Source organism: Hylobates moloch, unplaced genomic scaffold, assembly GCF_009828535.3.
Source record: "Hylobates moloch isolate HMO894 unplaced genomic scaffold, HMol_V3 SCAFFOLD_14, whole genome shotgun sequence".
NCBI classification, from domain to species: domain Eukaryota; kingdom Metazoa; phylum Chordata; class Mammalia; order Primates; family Hylobatidae; genus Hylobates; species Hylobates moloch.
In genome coordinates, this window is record NW_026652289.1 from 33,319,068 (window position 1) to 33,338,831 (window position 19,764).

At 41.5% G+C, this 19,764-nt stretch overlaps 1 protein-coding gene across 7 annotated transcripts in view; it reads right to left on the reverse strand.

Moving 5' to 3' along the window:
• The window catches only part of MEF2A (myocyte enhancer factor 2A), a 158,186-nt gene extending 142,293 nt beyond the window's left edge, over positions 1–15,893 (reverse strand). For all 7 annotated transcript variants that reach the window (XM_032175784.2, XM_032175781.2, XM_032175783.2 and 4 more), the window contains exon 1: positions 15,774–15,893. The gene's annotated coding sequence lies outside the window, so the exon portion shown is untranslated. The remainder of the gene's footprint in view (positions 1–15,773) is intronic.
• Positions 15,894–19,764: the final 3,871 nt, after the last annotated feature.

Genomic DNA, 19,764 nt, shown 5'->3' on the forward strand with positions numbered 1-19,764 from the left:
GCTTTCTAAAAAAGTATCTTAAGCATTATTCTTTAAGGCACCAAGCTTTATTAATAATTATTAATGTTAATAATAAGGACATATACATTATCTTCATTATCGTATATGGGCATATTAAAGGCGGCTTTGGTCACTTCCACGATTAAAAACTGTCAATGGCTTTTTTTTTTTTTTTTTTTTTTACCTGAAGAACAAAATTTAAACTGCTGAACATTCCAGCGGCACTAAAAACTGGTCTCAAGCTCTCTTTCCCACTTTACCATCTCTTTTTCTGAAAAACCCTCCAATCTAGCCAAACTGTGTCCAACAAGCAGCTCTCCTTTTTCTGTTTTGGCTCTTTTGCTCAAACTGTTCTATGTGGTGTATTTTTTCCACAACTCTGACAATAAACCTTGATATCCAGTTCAAATGTCAATCCTTCCGTGAAGCATTCCCTGAACACCTCCAAACTCTTCCTTTCCTGAACTCCCTAATCCATTATCATGTGTAAGATTTACATATCACTTAGTAATTAATGGGATTTTACCCTCCCTAAACCATTACCTCCTAGAAGCAAAGAGCTATATCTTCTATATGTTTCCATTTCAGAATCAGCAATATAGAAATGATCATTAAAACAGTGAGAAACAGATAAGGGACAGAGTCCAAAAGAGGAAGGGTTTGGGGGAACCAGAGCCTAGGCCATTGTATAGGGACGATCCATATTTACCAGTTGAAAGAAAAAAACGGGAGGTCAATAAAAAGAAAGAGTTTTGGCAAATTATCATTCGAATGAGGAAATGAAGGTATAATGAGTCTGAGAAGTCATTAAGACTTGTGGAAACTATGGAAAAAAAATGAAAGCTCATAAATGACTTCCCAATGACAGACACATGAGCATAGAGACCGACTGCCTTTAAACAACATTTGAAAGCCATATGGATAACTCCAAAGCTGTGTCATTAATAGCAAAAGGTTTTAATTTATATTATGATAGAATTCTGATGTTAAAAGCCAATATGCCCTTTAATTCTGGTTGATATTTTTACAAAAAGAAATATATAATGACTAATGAAGTTAAGTCTATTTCTTACTGCAACAGAAAATACTGACAGACTACTTACTATCTCTAGGGAAAGAAAGGTTCACAGGTAATAAATATTTTAAGCAACTAATTTATACAGGAAAACCAAGCATAAAGAACTTCTACACAATTCCAACTTTATGTTAAATCTCTCACGTTAAAAAAATAGATAAAAGGCATAAAAGAGAACTAATTAAGCTACCTAACGGATTTAGTGCCATCTTATTAAACACAATAACAAGTGTAGGGTCAAGGAATAACATCATACCTACCATTTATTGGAAGAAAGGAACAACTGTCAAAACTATAAAATAAAACCAAGAAAACCAAAAGTAGAATAAATATATAAAGAGGTAATGAAGTTTAATTTTCAAAAAACTAACATCTACCAAACCAATCCACAAGTTTAGAAGTTACCTTTTCAGAAAACATCTTATGTTAGATTGACACTGGAATAAAAAGTACCAAAGGAAGCCCTTGGTCAAATACAGGCCTATAACTCCTTCATATAATAAAACCAAGCCATTTCCTATTTATATTATAGACACAAACCTTTGAATAACCTTGCTTTTCAGAAAAAGCAGTAAGACTTGCAATAACCCAGAACCAGTATTTGCATGTTATCAGAATGAAGTAAGGGCATTTAAATGTAGTTTATTTCTCCTCCTCCACGATACTTTCCGGAGACTCTAGCTCACCAGTGGAAGTTGACTGCCTATGTCTTTTCCTAACTAAAAGCTTTATTAGCACTGGCAGGATAAGTAAACGGGTTTTCCTCACCCCTCTCAAAGTAAAGACTTGCCACAGTGGTGGCAAGTATATCTATGCAACTCTAAAATACTATCCCTAAACCATGTGAAAAAAACAAGAAAGGAAAAGGAAATTCTATTCCAAACCACACAGCACAGCCTGAAGACAAAGAATGTTGACAATGCAAAACTGTGAGGGGGGCGGGGGAAGTCACCAAATCCCAGCCATTGATCCCTCAAACTGTCATTCGCCCTAACTCTTTGATCCCCCAAACTCTCATCCAAAACCCCAAGGCTTTGTGGCAAGAGGCTAGCAATGGGACCTAAGGATCATCTGGAAAGATCATCAGAAATATTAAACCCACCCTAAAATCTGAAAATAGTGGAGAAGTGTCTGGAGAGATCAAAACACAGACTACAGGGAAGGAATTTCAAAATTCTGTCGATTTAAAGGGCCACATAAAGAGGCACACCGAAACACACAGCTTCTGGCAGCAGGCAAAAATGGGCAAAAGGGAGGGGAAACTGTCCTTCCGTTAACTGTAAGGTAAAAGGAAAAAGAAAAGGGAATAGTTAAGGTCCTACAAGACCTTAAAAGACTCATAAAATTCCAAGTCCCACAACTCTTCTCCAACCACTGAAACAAATAAAAACCACCGAAGTAACAGGACTACTCTATACTGACAAAAGAGGGAATCAATAAACTAGGAATACTATAAAACACTCAATACTATGAAAATGAACAAGGCTGGACACAGTGGTCACGCCTGTAATCCCAGCACTTTGGGAGGTTGAGGCAAGTGGATCACTTGAGGCCAGGAGTCCGAGACCAGGCTGGCCAACACGGCGAAACCCCGCCTCTACTAAAAATACAAAAAATTAGCCAGGCATGGTGGCACGTGCCTGTAATCCCAGCTACTTGGGAGGCTGAAGCACAAGAATCGCTTGAAACTGGGAGGCAGAGGTTGCACTGAGCTGCGATCACGCCACTGCATTCCAGCCTGGGTGACAGAGTGAGACTGTCTCAAAAAAAAGAAGAAAAATAAAGTCCAGAAAATTAAGAAAGAGAATGTGGTACATACCCAGCAAGGAACCCTGCCCCACCCTCCACTGATCGAAAAAAAAACCTCAAAGCGGAAAAAAACTATAAGCCAATACTCCAAACAGAATTAAATATATTCAAACAAGCATTTGATGATATGAAAACCACCGTGAATCAGAAATCTAAAAACTAAATGGACAAAATACAAAGAGCAATCTTATAAGGTGGCTAAATTCAGACAAGAAATGGGAAAAAATACAAAATTAGTACAGAAATGAAGACTAAATTGCAAGGCACCCAAGAGAGAACTGATTCAAATGAAAATGAGCTACCACAGGTCATGTGTTATGAGCCCCATCTATCCACATCTGGTGTTAGGTTTCATCTGACAACTCTCCTTCCACCATTTCACAGTAACTCAAAAGCCACACACCTTAGGACACTAACATAAGCAAACTTCATGCTTTTTCATGGTAAAGTAACACATTTATCATGTACTTATGTATTTCTTAATGATTTAACATGTCTAAAACCATGCCGCTGTTTTAATCAGGTTTAAGTTCCTATCCTTTCTCTTAATGTGTCAGTGACAAAGTTTTTGAATGCTATTTCTCTAACTTCATTGATCACACGAACCCTGTGGCTTTCACTGCATGACTATGCATAGAACTGACTGTGGATGTGAGTAAATGTGTGGGTTAGTATACACACATATTTCTTAACTCCCTCTGCTGAGAAGGAAAAAGACTCCCCAGTAGCAATGAGCGGCAGTCCTAGTACCCAGATCTTGGCTTCTAACTGCTATCCCCCAAAACAAGGAGCCAGGGCTTTGTGGAAAAGAAGATGATTACAGGGTTAGAGCTGGTAAAACGCAAGATGAGCCTGAAGTTTCTCAGAAACTTTTCAGTGCCAGAAAGTGAAGAAGAGCTTTCAAGCAGAAGGGAGCATGTAAAAAGGACAAGGAACCAACCGGACAGAGCTCTCAATGCCAAAGCAGAAGGATCTGAGCAGCAACATAAGCGACAGCATCAGATTGCAACCTACAAAATAAAAACCTGAGTCCATACTGATATAAATGAATAAATAAATAAACGAGGGAGAAGGGACACTTCTTTGCTGAATTTTAATAAATGAGAAAGGAACAAGGAAATCACAAAATCACCATGAGGTTAATACTACAGTAGTAAGTATCACAGATAAGTTCCAGCAATGAATGCTAAAGTGAATGGATGAAAGTTGGAAGAAAAAACAGAAATTAGCATAATCTCAAAGTATCTCACCAAAAATATTTATCAACTACACTATGACTTTACAGAGGCGAGATCAGCAGATATTACCTTAATTAAGTGAACAAGATTAACATCATTAGTAATAAGACAGTGACATCGTGTAGCCCCTGATATAAACATACCTCCTGATATGATACCATTACTTCAGTGTATTGCCAAAAATGTATAATCTCACATTAATCATAAGAAAGCATCAGAGAAACCCAAATTGAAAGACATTCTACAAAATAATGACCAGTACTCTCCAAAAAAGCATCAAGATCATAAAGACAACAACAAAAAAATGAGTTAGTATCACAGATTTCAGGAGACTAAAGAAACACAACAAATAAATGCAATGTGGGATTATGGATTGAAACTTAGAACAGATAAACATCATTAAAAGGAAAACTGATTAAATTCAAAAGAAGGTTTTCATAGTGAAAAGGTAAACAGTATCATACCAGTATTACTTTCCTGGTTTTGGCATTTACATTACGGTTATACAGCTGTCCAACATTAAAGCTTATTTTCCTGGCATTCCTGAAACTAGGTTAATTACACTTGCAGATGTGTACTCTGCATTGTACACATCTATTACACATCAAAATCAAGCACAAATCATCTGTGTCCACACTCCCCCCTGACTGTGAAAGCCAAGCCTTGCTCACTGGTATTCCGCAGCACCTAGCCCAGTGGACTGAATAAAGTAATGAAGTTACCAGTTGTTACCAGCTATTTCAAACTGTGAAATAAATCTTTATGTTTCTTCTAGAATAACAGTTGTTAAAAACAAAATATATAAGCCAAAGTAACACAATAGTTACAAAGAATTCGAACTCAATAACTCCTGGATCAGAAGCATAATATTCCACTATGATTTATAGCACTTAATTTCACTTTCATAAACAATTTAACATTAATTACATATACAGTGTGTAACACAGAGTTAAAAAGGATCTAGCTATCATATTACTGTATAATTAAAGTGATGCCCAGAAAGGTTATTTCACTTGCTAATGAACAAAACAGTATAACAGCAATGCCAAGATTAGGCATTTTGAAGTTCATTAATTATATACTTTAATTTCAGGAATTAGGCTTTTGAATTTTTTAAGTTAAAAACTAAAGTTTATGTCCAGGCGCGGTGGCTCACACCTGTAATCTCAGCACTTTGGGAGGCCAAAGTGGGTGGATCACGAGGTCAGGAGATCGAGACCATCCTGGCTAACAGGGTGAAACCCCGTCTCTACTAAAAAATACAAAGAAAAAAAATGAGCCGGGCGTGGTGGCAGGCGCCTGTAGTCCCAGCTACTCTGGAGGCTGAGGCAGGAGAATGGCGTGAATCTGGGAGGCGGAGCTTGCAGTGAGCCAAGATTGCGCCACTGCACTCCAGCCTGGGTGACAGAGCAAGATTCCGTCTCAAAAAAAAAAAAAAAAACAAAACAACAAAAAACTAAAGTTTATGTTTCTTCTAGAATAACAGTTATTAAAAACAAAATATATAAAATCAACACTTCACTTAAAAGAAAGGTTTCCACAAAATTAACTAAAATATTATAACAAATACAGGAATATTTCATTATCATATAAAAGTAATAAAAATAATATTGGGTCATTATTATAATTACACATTATAAACAACAACCTTGTTCAAGACAAATCAACCACACTCAAGACACTATTGAACATATTCACTGAGTAAGTAAAAGATATAAAACAGGATTCATACTCCTGTTTTCAAATACGTTTTGGAAAACAAGACCCAACCACTGTAGAATTAAATAGAAGAATTCGGTAAAAGTAGTTATTTAAATTAACACTTTCAAAGAAAACGGTTTTCTCTTAGGAGTTTTGGGACTATAAAGAGAAATTACAAACTACTGCCCGAGGAATCAGCATAAATTCAAAATTTCTTAGCTTAATAAGCCAAAAGGGCTCTAAAACAACGAAACTCCAATATCAATAGCATACCTGCTGCCTAGTTTCTGGTTTCTAAATACTCTTACCCAATAAAGGAAAACTTGAAATAATGTAATGACTGATTCCAGGACAACAGCAGGAGATGACCGTAAGATGAGCCTGGAATATCTTACTGGTCCAGAATGCAAGAAAGTGCTCAACAAATGATGGGGGCATGTTAAAACAACCAATAAGTTAATGTGAAGAAGTTTTCACTAACCAAATGTGGGTTAATTTGGAACATCAAAATGAATACTGGCAGGTAATAGACAACAATCTACTTAATAAAAAAGAATCTATCATACTGATATCAAAATGAATAGGACAAGGTCTTCTTTAAAACAAACTAGAATGCCCACTAATAAATGGAGAGGGAACAATGGTTAGAAAAACACTATTTTGCAATTCTGTGTAGTAAGTTATTCAGGCAAGCGTAATCAATGAATGCTAAAACCATTCTGTAAGCGTTTGGAGGAGGAAATTTTCACTCTCCAAGTGTCTCCAACAGATTACTCAGTAATAACAAAGGGGACTATGATACCTTTTGTAATAGAGAAAACCAGCAGGTAAAACCTTAACTAAGTGGTCCAAATAAACATCAACAACATGGTCAAAATGACACCATACTGCCTCATGATGTGATGCACTGAGGATATACCACCACTTACATGGGATTTTTGCCAAAAATGCAAAATCTGAATCTAATTACAAAGAAGCAACTGGACAAATCCAAACTGATGGACATCCTACAAAACAAAGGGTCTGTACTCTACAAAACCCAAAAATTAAAAAGGCTGAAGAACTGTTTCAGATTAAACAATACAAGAACTATAATTAAAATGCATTGTATAATATTGGAATGGGAAAAATATTAAAGGATATTATTGACACTACAGGAGAAATTTCAACATGAACTGTACATTAAACAATAAGATCAATATTAAATTTCTTGAATCCCCCATACTAATGTAAGAATATGCCCTTATTAGGAGATATCAGTTGAAGCATTTAGGGGTAAGGGAACTTGATGTGTACAACCTCCTCTCAAATGGTTCAACAATAAAAATAATTTTAATAGGAAGAGAACAAAACAGAGAAAAAAAGGAGATGAGGAAAAAGATCTACACAGTGGATTCTCGATATTACATAACAATACCTGATATGTTAATGATAATAACATATCAGGTTTCCTTGTTAGAAATGTACACAGTGTATTAACACAGCATTTCCATCTATCCCTGTATATAACCTGAATTTAATCATACCTGTGATGTTTTGCCACTAACTTTAACTAAATAAACTTCCATCTTTGATATACTCTAGACCAGAGGTCCCCACCCCAGGGCCACAGATCGGCACCAGTCCATGGCCTGTTAGGAATGGGGCCACACAGCAAGAGATGAGTGGCAGGCCAGCGAATGAACCTTCATCTGTATTTACAGCCGCTCCCCATCACTTGCATTACCACCTGAGCTCCACCTCCTGTCAGATCAATGGCAACACTCAATTATCACAGAAGCACAAACCCCACTGTGAACCACACACGCAAAGGATCTAGGTTATGAGAACGTAATGCCTGATGAGATCATCAGTCACTGTCTCCCATCACCCCATGATGGGACCCTCTACTAGCAGGAAAACAAGCTCTGGGCTCCCACTGATTCTACATTATGGTGAGTTGTATAAGTATTTCATCACATATTACAATGTAATAATAATAGAAAATAAAGTGTACAATAAATGTAACGTGCTTGAATCATTTTGAAACCATCCCCTCCCCCCACCATTCGTGGAAAAATTGTCTTCCACAAAACTGGTCCCTGGTGCCAAAAAGGCTGGTAATAGCTGCTCTAGGCAGAAGATGTAATCAAGGAGTTTCAAACTGTAAATAAAATAATAATCTCTGTTTCCAGACTTTGTACCCACTCTGCAAATATAAAAAGAAAGCAAGAATGACAAAGCAAATGTGGTACATGTTAACAACTGGTGAATCTGCAGCAGATATAAATGGGAGTTCATTGCACTGTTCTTGTAACTTTTCTCTAGGGTTGATTTTTTTCCTAAATAAATTAAAAAAAAAAATCTGTCAACTCAAACTTTACTTTGTGGAAATTAAGCCATTTCTGAAGGAAAACAAAAACAAAACCTTAACTCCTAGATTCTTCTCTCCCTTTCTCTTCGTAATCCATATCATCAATTAGGTTTAACACCATTAATAAAAAGGTTTTCAGTATCAAAATAAACATTTTGCCAAAGGAGTTCCCAATTTACAAATGGATATGTTCCAAAAGCCTATTGGTAAGTCAGCTATTTAGAATGGGGAATGACTTTCACTATTACAAATGGTGGCTGGGCTCCTAACATTGGCCACAGAAGTTCTTCGATGTATTTTCATTAGCAATACAGCTGAATTAGTAATGTATTTCATGTATACTGTGTTAATTTCCATAAGGTTCCCCCCTCAACTTGGAGCTTTTCTATAAACATATGAAATTAGTTGGATAAGCTAGAGGGAAGGAACAGGGCCAGAAGGCATGTTGGTTAGTAAGGAACAACAGAGATATGCATTTCAAACTGGAAATACTTCCCTCAGACAAGATGGCTACTCAGTACCCAGCAAGAAATCAAAACAGAACTGAGGAAATGCCCCTTGTGCTCCACAGCTCTCAAATTCCTGCCCTTAGAATAATGACCGTATGTTAACAGAACACACATAAAGTCAGATTATAATCTGGAAAGTACCTTTATGATTTTTAAAGTGTGATTTGGGAAAACTGGTCTGTGGCTGGTTATTTCCGTTGATTAGGACAACTTCTACTCAATTCAACGTTTACTGAGAATTCACTGTATCTACTATGATAGGTTGGTTGGTAGATACTGAGCACACAAAAGAGCCAGCTGGTCCTTGACATAGCAACTCAGCCTAATAGAAGAGAGTGACATCAATTATAATATTCTAAACATCTAACATGGGATTTACTCTACAAATAACGCATTTATCATGGGCTTTAGAAGCACACAAGAGCAAGAGCAGAAAACTTTTGTCTAGGAGATTAAAACTGGTATCACAGATGACATCTGAGCTAAGACTTCAAGGATAAGTAGTTCAATAACTATTACTATGTGTGCAAGAAAGCATTCCAATCATTGGCAAAAACACGAACAAAGATACAGAAGCACCAAATATTTACTATCTTCCAAATGCCAGGCGGCATGCTAATGCCTGGGGATACAGCTAAGAGTAAGATGAACAAGGCCTCTGCCTTCATGGAGTTTATATTCAGGTAATGGAAAAATACCATAAATAAGCAATAACTAAACAAACCAGGTATACACGAATTACAATTGTCTTGAAGGAAATAATCTGTGTAAGAGAGTAAAATGATAGAGTGCAATATTAAATAGGATGGTCAGATTAGGCCTCTGAGAGAGAAGTGAGATTTGGGCCAAACTCCAAAATGTTTGGCCAAGCCAGACATTTGAAGAATATCCCAAGGAAGGAGTACAGAAAGTGCAAAAGGTCCTAAAAGAAGAAAGGGTGCAGAGGGTTTAAGAAACACTGAGAGGCCTTCGTGGCTGGCATGCGATGAATGAGGGGAAGAATGACGAGCAGAAAGATCATTCAGGGCCACTTAGGCCACAGAATGGAGGACTTGATTTTGAGAGGAATGGGAAGTCACCAGAAGATTTTAAGCAGAGAAATGATATGATCCAATGTAGGCTCTTAAAATGATTCTCAGGCTGCTGTGTGAAGAAAAAAAAAAAAAAAAAAACTTCTCTGGAGCAAGAAGAGAAAGAAGCAGCCCACTTAGAAAATTACTGCAGTACTTCACGCAAGAGAACAATGGCTTCAAATAAAGAGGTGGCAGCGAAGACTAAGAGCAGTGGACTGCTCAAGACAAATTGTGAAGGTACAACAGGATGTGGGGATGTATTAGACTTAAGAGAAATGGAAAGAATCAAGAATAATATCTGAAGTTTTTGGCTTGGGTACTGCCATTTATGGATATGGGGAGTGCCAGCAGAGACACCAGGGTTTAGGGGTAGGAAGAAGGCTGGGGGAGAGGGAAAAAATAGCTATATTTTAGCCATATCATTTATATTATATTTGAGATTCCAACTAGACTTCCAAGTGAACATCAAACTCAAGAGAAGTCTGGGCTGGATTAATAAAAGTAGTCGTCATCGGTATGAAAACACATGGCCTTTTCAGATTAGCGCTAATAGTTGGCTTTGACTAGGGCATAGAAACTGAAAGGTGATGGCTGAAAACGAGCCTCAAAAGACACGATGGAATCATAAAGTGAGCCATGACTAACAGCAATAGCAGTAGCAGTAATGATAGCAATGGTAGGAGGAAAATTAATGCAGGTTATATACCAGGCACTGCACTTTATAATACACACCTCATCTAATCCTCTCAAAAACTGTACGAAATAATATTATAATTACCATTTTATACACTAAGCCTCAAAAATCGTAAGAACTTGCCAAAGAACACAAAGTGTACGTAACTAAATAAGAACACAGTAAGAACAGTAGGTATTTTAACTTAGGATGGGAAGTCTGTTTTTTTTCTTTTTTTTTTTTTTGGAGATGGAGTCTCATTCTATCACCCGGGCTGGAGTGCAGTGGCACAATCTCGGCTCACTGCAACCTCTGCCTCCTGGGTTCAAGCGATTCTCGCGCCTAAGCCTCCAGAGTGGCTGGGATTACAGGTGTGAGCCACTATGCCTGGCTAATTTTTGTATTTTTAGTAGAGACAGGGTTTCACCATGTTGGCCAGGTTGGTCTCGAACTCTGGACCTCAGGTGATCTGCCCACCTCCACCTCCCAAAGTTCTGGGATTACAGGCATGAGCCACTGCGCCCAGCCAAGAAGTCTGGTTTTACAGGCCAATCTTCTATCCCTTACGTTACCGCCACTCTATTGATCTCATATGCCTTCAAAAGTTGTTCTTTCTTCTTTAAGAAATGACATATAGATCTGAATTTTAGAAATATAATTCCAATTTCTATGTAGAAGATGGACAGCTAAGGATGAAGATGAGAGGTGAAACAGGCAAATACAGTATTAGTCAATGCAAGAGCAGCTTGTTTTACTAAGCCCAAAAGTTACAATTTCTCTTACCAGGTCGAATGGGAAGCAGCCCTTTGTTCCAAGTGTCACAAATCATGCCTCAAATGAATCCAAGTCAACCTGCACATGCATGCTGCTGGTCACGCAAGTAACAAAGTAAAAACGTCCAGCTCATGCAGTATAAACTTACTGACCACTACTGAAAACATTTCTCAAGCATGTAATTTTAAGAATGGTGAGAATTTTTTTAAGTCCATATATTAAAGGTTTTTGTTTTATTTTGTGTTTGCTTTGTTTTGATGTTTTCTTGTTTATTTTGTTTTTGAAGTTTATATTTTTGTGTAAGGAAGTAAAATTAGTATTAATTCAAGACAACCATAAAAAGACATGCCCGGGTTGGTATTTACTAGAAGTTTGATTAATTAATATGTTTTTCACCCATGTTTGTTCTTCTGGCTTTTATCAACATCACTTGTTAAAATAATGATGAAGTAAATTACCTGCCTTCATACACCAGTGTTTAAATACGGTATTCCCTCACAAAGGAGCTAATATTTTTAACTCATATGCTTATGATTTCATCTCGACTAAGATAATTAATATAATTAAAATATTAAATTCAGTAAATATCAATTAAATTCAGTAAATATAAATATTATTAAAGTATAAAGCATCTATATAAAAATTTAGTACTTATTAAATAAGTACCAACCTATATCGTGTGCTGTGTGTAAGATTTACTAATTAACAAATGGATTTACACTCTTAATTATAATAAACTGGACACAAGGTCCATTTATAAGGCACACAGATAAACTATACACAAGAAAATCATTAATTTCACACCAAATAAGAGTATTAAAAAATCACAGATTAACTACTAAAGTTATTTTAAAATATTAAAATAACTTTCAATATTAAAATATTTAAAAACTTTTCTTCAGAAATTAAGCTATTTTAAAACACCTATTCAAGGTGAATTACAGAAGTATTCTTCTAACTTTAAATTTTAAATACTGTATCTTAGAGACCACTCCCACAGACAATCCCTAAAAGACAGAATTCACTGAAGACTGGGAAAATATTTATATTTAACTTCAATCTTTAGAAAAATATTTGGGGAGATTATGGAGATATGGAGATTAGAAACAAACTATGGTTGAAGATCAAAATTCTAATGTTTAAAACAGCCAATTAAGCATTTTACGTATAATCTGACAATGAATTTAAGATGCTGGGATATTTTATCCAAAACAAATACATTAAGCATTCTCTATTGATACATTATACGAAATCCTTTGGTCACAAACACTAAACGTATGGGTACTGGGCAGGGTACCTATATAATCTTTAGAGGAAAGAAGAAATAAAAGCCAGAAGGGATGCAGGGAGACCAGGCAATATGCATTTTTGCACATTAAGCCTCAGGCAGTGTGCTAGAACTTTTACACTCACTATCTCATTTAATTCCAACACGGGGCAGGTAGTGTAATTCCATCTCATTTTGCAGGAGATATCTCAACTTTGTCAGCAGTGGAGCTGGATCTGAATCAAGATCTGACTACAGAGTCAAGCAGCCTTCCTTTACGGGGGGCGGGGGGGGGGGCTTGCAAATCAGCATATGTTAAAAGCATTCTCTTGTATGAGGTTATCCAGCTTAAAGGGTGATCTGATTTCCATATTTACACTTATTATTTAAACATTAGGAGAGAAGGCACTCACTTCTCCATTTACTAAGAATCCACAGATTTTCTTTCTTATCTAGAAAAAAGAAATAGTGATCATTTTCGGTCCACAAATGGTTTTCTCATAGTGTCATCGCATAAAAGAAAACTTCAGCTAGACTTCGAAACATTCGTATGTACCATGAGTAACCGGGGCATGGTCTGATGACAAGACAGAATATGTGAAATTAGAAATGCCCCCAAATCCAGGCCCATCATCATCGTATATTACACTACATTCTTCTTGCCAGACTAAAAGCAGCAAAGGGAGGAAAAAAGATGGTTTTCCAAACTGACAAGCATGCTACTTTTCAGTAACAAATTTGTTCATGGCTTCTTCCTCCTAAATCAGAACACAAAATCTACTGAAAAGATTTCACTAGACTATTTCAAACTCCAAAATCATATTCTAATAAACATTTCCATAATTTCTTAACCACCCTCAGAATATAATTCAATATTCCTCTTTTTGGTAGCCAATTAATGGATGACACTACTATTGCTGGAATATTAATAAAATTAATATTAGCCCACAATGCATGATGGAAAAGGCAAATTGTAATGAAATTGCTTTGAAAAACATAACATCACCATTTGAAACAACTCAACATTTTTAAGAGATTATTTCCAACTGCATTTACAAAAAAAAATCTTTGTCACACATACCCATATGAAAAAAAACTCTAAGAATACAGAAAGAAATTATTCTCAAACCATAATTCAACATGGTGACATTACAATTATTTCTGGGCCTCAATAAGCTATTTTCCTTCCACTGAACACCCCCCAGAATTTAATTTTTAAAAAAACTTTTGAAGGCAAGTAAAGTGTAATTTTAACACTTTTGTTCTAATATGAAATCAAACCACAATTTTATATATAACCATAGTGTGAACTAAAGGAAATAGGTAAGCAAATTGCGTTTAGAGAGGTCACCATTACTTCACAGTCACTGTTTTCACTAAGTAGCTACTGGAACCACACTCTTCAACAAAATTGTTAATCTCTAGTCTACAAACATTCAAATCACCAGTTTTAGCTCTTCAGAGTACTTTTGATTATTGTAACACAATTATCACAACTTTTTGCAACAATGCTCACCGAGAATTAAAATAAAGGTGATTCTATTGTCAATTAATGCATCACCATATATAACAAATACTGATCTTAATGTTTTATGATATACAGGTGTGTGTTTATGACATTTAATATAAACTAATCTAAATCGGCATCTGCTTTAGTGAAAACTCTTGACTCCCTAAAACAAAAGTTGTAATTTACAGAAAAAGAAATAGAGACTGAGCTCTCCAAAAATACACACACACACACACACACACACACACACGCACTGTACATACAAAAGCCATAAAGGCACAATGCAGTCATTTTTATCCTCACTTCCTAAATTCATATTAAAAGAAATGTCATTTTTGTATGTTTAAAAAAGAATTATTTTGTTTACCTTTTCCACAGACTGTTCAAGAACTGCCAAGGTAACACAGATTTTAAAACTGACAACTAGAGTACTTAGCAGTTGCCAAAACAACACAGCTGGATTCTTAAAGGGAAAGTACTCCTGGGTAATGTACACCTAATTACAGCTTTAGAGAACCCTCCTCTTCATATAGGAATAGATGATACAAGACACAAGGGAAACGTACTGTGCTAAAAACCCGAAAAAATGTTAAGACAATGTTTGTTTAAAAATACATATGCTACTGTTAACACATCACAGCAGGCCTTTCTAATGGGGCATTTATTGGAATCCCAATCTCACTGCAAACTAAAACGCAGGTTAACACTATGTTATATTCAAGCTACACACGGTTCCCTGCTGGACCCTAACAGGAGGCTCGCTTCACAGCTCAGAAATCTATTTTGGATGTGAGCTACAATTCTACAGTTACACTTTTAAAGAAAAACTGTTTTCTTATTCAGGATTGCTCACCTTTTCCAAACTTGTTTGCACTATCTCACTTACTTTAACCCTCACTGCTCAAAGGCATGAAATCGAGCCAAAAAGCAAAGTTTCTAAAGCAAAAAATATTTTCTGCGTGCTGGGATCTAGCTGGATGGCAGGGGGACAGCCAGCGGTTCCCCGTGCAGCCCCTCGGTCACCGCGACGTCTCCCCGCACGATCGGGCGTCCGCAACCGCAGGTGTCCGCCCCAAACACCGACCCCGCCACTGACATCTACAGACTCACAGAAATCGCACCTAAGCGTTCCGCCCCGTTTAGACCCATCTTCTCCCAAAGCAGAAGTGGGGGAACTTCTTCAAGTCCAACAGGGCAGAAGGCCCCCCGCACTTGGGGCTAATCCCTTCGGGGAGACCCCCGGACTTCGAGGGAAGAGGGGAAGGAAAGGGCCCTCGCAGCGCACCGCCCCGGAGAAGCTCCGGGGTCCCCAGACAACTCCTTCAACTTTCAAGGAGGCGACGTCCACCACCGCCCCCCCGGCCCCAAGCGGTGCGCGCCCGGGGAGGCTGCTCGCCACCAGCCCGCGCGACTGAGCTCCCCTCGGCCCGCTCGGCCGAGCCGCATCCAGCCCCCCGGCCCGCCCTCAGGGCCTCCCGCCCCCACCTCCCCGGACGCCTAGCTCCTCAGCGCCGACCCCGACCCGACCACCCCTCGCCGCCTCCCAGCACCCCACCCGCCTCCCAGCACCCTATCCGCCCCGCTGATGCGCGAACGCGACCCTGGCCCCCTCCAAGCCGGACATGGCCTCGTCCAGGGGTCCCCGGAGCCCCCCCGGGCGACCCTCTCGGCCGCGCCGTCCCCTGCCCCAGCACCCCCACCACAACCCCTACTCGGCCCCCTAAGCGAGACGCCGCCCCCCTCCAGCACTGCCAGCGCCGCGGACTGAGCCCCGCTGCCCGCGGCCCTCACCGTATCTCCGGAGCAGCTGGCGGGCGCGCAACACGCCGCAGCCCGGGCCCGCCACCAGCGCTCCGCGCCGCCCGGAGCCGCCTCCTTCAGCCCGGGACTCGCCGGGACATCCGCGCACGGATCCCCACACCGGGGCTATTTTTAGGAGACAAGCCCCGGCCAGACCGGAACTCGTTCTGTGCTGCGCGTGCGCACTGCGTCCGCCGCCTCGGTGTCCCTCCGCAGCCCTGCCTCCCCTCCCTCCTGGGCTCCCTTCCTCGCTTCTCCCCATCAGTTTCTTTTCAGGGCTGAATTGTCCTCTCGGTGGGTTCTAGAGTAATTGGAATGGGAAAGACAAGGGTAGGGCAAAGAGAGTCACAGTGCTTGGAAGCGGGCGCTATTCCACAAGGACGTGGGGGCGGACTATGTTTTTCCGGGTGGGTGAGGAGACGATCACCCGGCACAGGAAGGAGATGACGGCGGCTTGGCGCCGGGGCCGCGGGTTGGAGCTCGCTTTCCTCTGAAGGACCGTGTTCTCCTGGAAGGGATACTGGTCACTTGATGAGGGCCCGGGCGCCTCCCAGGGCGGGGCGGCCCGGCGGCGTCGCGCCCTGCCGCCCCCGCTCCGCCGCTCAGCCGCCGCCACCTCCCTGACCGGCCCGCGGGAGCCCAAGGCGGGAGCGGCCCGGTGACGCGGCGCGTGGCAAATAGCCGCGCGTGGCCCGCAGGGCAGCCAACACGGGCGGCGGGGCGGCGAGGCTGCTGAGCGGGGCGGGGCGGGGCGGGGCGGGGCTCCCGGGGCGGGGGCGGGGCGCGAGGCCGGGTGCCGCCCGGAGTCCGGGGCCAGGCTGGTCCTTCGGGACGCCCGGGCCAGCCCCATCCCTACCTCGAGGCGCCCTCGGCCTCCCCAGCTGTCGGCTCGCCACGCCCGCATTGTGGTCAGGGCCGCACCTGTGCTCGCCCCGGGGCACGGGCAGGTCACCCTCAGGAGCAAGCACAAGGGGACTCTGGGACCCGGGCCTGGATAGAAAGGGACTTGAAGGGGTCTCGAGGGCGAGAAGGCCCTTTCGGACTGACCAGCCGAGCTCCGCAGGTCCCAGGACAGTAGCAACCTCCTTATCGTGACTTAATAGTTGCTAGGATGCCTGGGGCGGTAAACTATGTGATGGACATTTTGCATATGACAGCTTATGTAATACTTACAAGGCCCCATGAAGCAGATTCAGTTTCTATTCCCATTTTACAGATGAGGAAAGGGAAGCTGAGCGCTAAAGGGACCTGTCAGGGTCACAGCTTCAGAGTAGGGCCCTGAGGACTTGAACTCCTGACCACTCTGCATGCTGCCTTTTCTGAGATAGGTGCAGAGGGGATAGGCTTGGGACAGCTGTTGTGGTTTCTGGGGCTACTGATCTTGTTTAGAGAGGTCTTCAGGAGATGAGCCATTGTTGGCCCTCTCATCCTGAAAGCCGCTCACCTCTGAAGAGTTTTTCGGGGCCACAGTGCCTGCATGTGCCCCCGGAGGTGCCTGTGTAATGGCCACGAAGCCAAATGGTTGTTTGCATTTGAAGATGAGAAATTCAATCCCACAGCACTTAAAACAAAGTGGTTGGGGTGGGTGAGCAGATGAGCAGAGGCTGTGAGCAGAGGAACTGGGAAGTTACAAAGGAAGCCAGAGACTGGCTGGCTTCCTCCCTCAAGGACAACGGGGCAATGTGCTGGGGAGAGCCCAAAACAAATGCGGCACATAGACAGTAGATGCCAGAAAATAAACCTGCAGCTCTGCTCGGAGCTCCACAACACCAGTGTTCAGGGGAGCCAGCAAAAGAAACTGCAGGGAGGTTTTTAAAACATGTCAAAATGTGGTGTAAATCAGCAAGTCATGTGGAAATGCATGCTTTTTAACCTGCTAGAAGCTGCAGAGCCAGCTGGATTTGGCTCTTCTGCTCCAAGAGGACAAGAAGAGTTTGATACTTATCCTTTAAAGCTTAGGGTCTGGAGTGGGGGCACAGTGATCAGTGGCCCCCTCAATGCCACCTGCTGTCACCCTGGAAGAAGAGGCAATGAAAACAGACTGTTCCAAAAGATGTTTTCACCCTTATTGCTCCACTCCAGCTCCCACCCTTTCAGAAGTTGAGCCTCCTGAGGCACAGAAGACTCCGCTCAGACTGCCCACCCCTTCCCCATTCCAATGCTATTGTTACCCTCAAAATGCCAAGCAGAGACCTCGACTATGAGTCCAGCCAAAGCAGAAATGAAAAGTGTTTGCATCACCGTAAAGAGCACCTCTCTCCCCACTGCTCTGCCTGTCAAAGCCCTTGTCTGAGAATTGCAGGCAGTGGTAAGAAGGAAAGAAGGAAAGGAAGGAGAGAAGGAAAGGAGGAAGGCTAAGTTTAAGAATTGTGGAGCACAGCTATTAGCAGAGCACAATCACTGTTATTTGTAGTTAAAGCAACCAATTTTAGGAAATTGCCACAGCGTCTGTTTCAGCTGTTGAAAACCTGTACCTGAAGTCTAGTGTCTCTAGCAACTTCGAGCGCTCAGAAAGACCCTGTGCCAAGCACTTACATGTGCCACTGGCTTGGACGGAACTGAGGAGCAGCATCTGTCAGTCTTTCCCCTCTGGCCTCCTTAAAGGCACTCAGGGGTCCAGGTGTTTCTGAGCTGCAGGGGCTGTGCACTGGGCCAGGCACTGAGATACAGAGGTGAGAAAGAGCAGCCCTTTCTTCAAAGGGGCTGGCAGGCCGTGGGGAGGATACACCTTAAAACACAATCCATCATGAGGGGTTTCCTAGGGTGCGGGAAGAGCACAGATGGTGAGTGCCTAAGGAGGGACAAGAATTGGGATAGGCTTCTTAGAGGAGGTAACGCCCACAGTGAATCTGGAAAACCTCCTGGTAGGATGAGAAAAGGGCCCTCACTGTGTCTTGATGAGAGGAATAATGCTCAAGCTGCCTAGAAGCCAAAGGAACCCCTGACGACTTGGCCACCTCTTCCTTCCTGACACCCCACTTTCTCCATTCAGAAATTTGAGAAGCTTCTGTGTGCACACCAGCCTGTTTCCTCCTGTCTGCAGGGCAAACTGCATCAAGCCAATCCATCAAGTCTCCCCTTAGGCATCATTTTCTCTAACATGGGGTTTTACTCAACGTATAGTGTATTTCTTTTTGTATGTCTGTTTCCTCCCTTTAGAGAGTGAGCTCCTTGAAGACTTAAACTGTAACTTATTCTTTATTGTATTCGCTGTGTCTAGCACAGTGCCTGGAATGTCCTAGATAATCAAATAAATGTTTCTTAAATATTTACGAGCAGACTTTAGGCAGAGGGACTGCTGTGTGCGGGGACCTCGAGTGTGGCTCTGAGACCCGACAGCTAGCACAGTGTGCCTGGAGTCTGCATTGAGTACTGGGAAGCAGCTCAAAGAGTAGTTGGGAGTGAGGTGGTGCAGATCATTAACATGTCAAGATCAAGCCATTTGGATTTTATTCTGAACCCCTGATAGATTTTAAGCAGGTGAGGAGCTTGAGCTATTTGGCATTTTAGAAAGATGACTTAGGGAGTAGTGGTTGGTGGAGAGAGCAAGCCTGGAGGCAAGACAACCAGTTAGGAGGTACTGATGTTGTCAGACCCCCTCCCGCCCTCATCTCCAAAGATCTCCACAAAGTTCCCACACATGCTGATGACTTCCTGTGTGTCTGTGTTTGAGAGCATGCTCTAGCTTAGAGGGCTGGTCTTGGTAGATAAATATGCCAGCTTCCTCAAAACTCAGGAAGACATTTCTGAGGCATGCTCCCCCAAGTCTCTTGTCGAGGGATGGGATGTCCCAGTAGATTGGGCACCCATTGACAGCAGTGGTGACTTACTCATTTGCACACTTCTGTTACCTCTTCTCCTTTCCCATCTCTCACTTCCTGGGATCACCTTCCAAACACTCGACCTTTACCAGAATCTTTGGGAGTCTACTTCTCAGGGGACCTGTTTGATGCCGATGCTACCTGAGATAAGAAAGAGGACC